Raw genomic sequence first — 2401 nt, 5'->3', positions numbered from 1 at the left:
AAGTCCGGCTCCCGTAGGAGCTCGGATGGAGTCTACCTGCAGTCGGAGAAGGAGTCCGGCTCCCGTAGGAGCTCGGATGAAGTCTACCTGTAGTTGGAGAAGGAGTCCGACTCCTGTAGGAGCCCGGATGAAGTCTACCTGCAGTTGGAGAAGAAGTCCGGCTCCCGTAGGAGCTCGGATGAAGTCTGCCTGCAGTTGAAGAAGAAGTCCGGCTCCTGTAGGAGCTCGGATGGAGTCTACCTACAGTTGGAGAAGGAGCCCGGCTCCCGTAAGAGCTCGGATGAAGTCTACCTGCAGTTGGAGAAGGAGTCTGGCTCCCGTAGGAGCCCGGATGAAGTCTACCTGCAGTTGGAGAAGAAGTCCGACTCTCGTAGGAGCTCGGATGAAGTCTGCCTGCAGTTGGAGAAGAAGTCAGGCTCCCGTAGGAGCTCGGATGGAGTCTACCCATGGTTGGAGAAGAAGTCTGGCTCCCGTAGGAGCTCAGATGAAGTCTAGAAGGTGGTCGACCATCGTGGAAACTTGGGTGGAGTCTATCCATCATGGAGAATCCAGTCGACACTGATGGGGGTTTATCCGTCGGCAGAACTCGGGAATATTGCGGAGGCTCGGCCGCTAGAGAGGTTCGGAAAGACGTCGCCGAAGGTCGGACGTCGGTAAAATCCCCGGAGGGTCAGTCCTGACATGAACTTTGGCTGGGGGGTATTTTATACCCAACACCAGTCCCCCTACTTTCGAGTTCGAGCTTCGAATGAAGGAAGTACAGATAAATTTTTACAGTCGAAGTTGCCTCCTTGAATCCTGTGCGCGACCGCCCTCGAAAATCCAGGCATTTAATGCGTGCGTGTTGGAGTCTTTTCAAATCAGGGTGATCCGAAGAGACCTTTCAGAATTCTCGCTGGAGCGTTGTCTCAAGCGCCACACCATAATGGTCCCGCCGGCAGTCAGCTCTATGCCACGGTGAGTGGGACGCATGGCGGGCATTGGTTGACCTAGGGATATCCGCCACCATAACTGTGCCAGGCCCCGTCGCTTATTTAAGTCCCCTCCTTCCATTCAGGGACTTCATTTCGCCTGAGAGTCCAGACGACGCCTTTCTTCTGCCCGAGAGTTTAGCCACCTATCAGCGCCCTTTTCGACCCTAAGCATTCTTCGTGCCAATCTTCGCCATTTCTGCCGACTCTCCGCCACCTTCCGTCTTCCGAGCCCTTTCGAGGAATTCTCCCACCGGGGTTTCTGCCCCGGAGGTCAATCTCGAGAGGATGCTGCGGATCGAGAGGAATAGGAGGGGGGAAACAGTGGCCTGCAAGTTCAACGGCTGCCGAACTGCCACCGAGGGCTCCCACAGCTTCGAAGGGGGCTCGAGGGAGAATTCCTTCAACAACAGGGATTTAATAGCGAAACCAGTCGGTGAGCGCATCCTACCCGAGAATTTCAAAGTAGTTGAACGGAGCGACACCGGTCAAGAGGGTAGAGTTGTCGTCACAAGCTGTGGCAGATTTTTTGACGTTGTCTGGGTCGAGGGACCAGAGGCGGTCGGTGCTGACGGCGGGACAGTAGAACTTATTGCGGGGGTGGTGGAAGTAGCGCATGCCGACCTCATCGAAGTACCTAGGATGGTGGTTATCGGGGAGCATGCGGTGGTGGTGCATGCCTCCGACGTCATCGTGGCCTCCGGGGTACTTTCGGTTCTTTCCGATGCAGGTCGTCGCTGCCGCTACCCCTTGAATTCTATCCCTCCCTTTTTCCTCTAGGGTTGGGGTTTTGGCAATGGTGCAGAACGAGGCAGGGGGTGAGAGCCGATGGATTCATCACACATGCTGGGAGATATTGCTGAGAAAGATAGAGTTGAAAGCTTGGAGCGGCCTCTAATGTATTCTTTTCAAGTCTTGTAGTAATGTTCTTTTTTCCTCGGTCCTCAGGGCTTTGTAACGTACACCTTGTTAATCGAGAATGAAAAGGAGATTTTTGTTATCTTGTCCGCACTTTGCGTCAAATTATCGCCTGCCGAACTTCTTTCATTCATTATTGTTATTGTCGTATTCCCTCCTTCTTCTTTTTTTTTTTGTTCGATGCCGATGTTGTCTGGAGGTTCCTGGTCACCGCCACGTCGGCTCGCTTTTCTTGTCATCTTTCTTCTTCAGCCTCAAGGGTTCTATAACGCATACTTAGTTAATGACATGAGAAGAGAATTTTCCGTTACCTCTTTTACTCACGTATTGAATTGTCATTTGCCGAGCTTCTTTCGGCTTTTGCCTTGCTTGATATCGATGCTGTTTGGAGGTAATCGTCGTCGCATTGACCCATCCTTTTGTTTATGGCCGCAGGTTTGCCCGGGACCATTCGAGTTTATCACCTCCTTTCAGAGTTCGAGCTCGGAGGTCTGAGCTTCTCGTCGCCCTGA

Source organism: Elaeis guineensis, chromosome 12 (assembly GCF_000442705.2).
Source record: "Elaeis guineensis isolate ETL-2024a chromosome 12, EG11, whole genome shotgun sequence".
NCBI classification, from domain to species: Eukaryota; Viridiplantae; Streptophyta; class Magnoliopsida; order Arecales; family Arecaceae; genus Elaeis; species Elaeis guineensis.
This window is presented reverse-complemented; position numbering follows the sequence as displayed.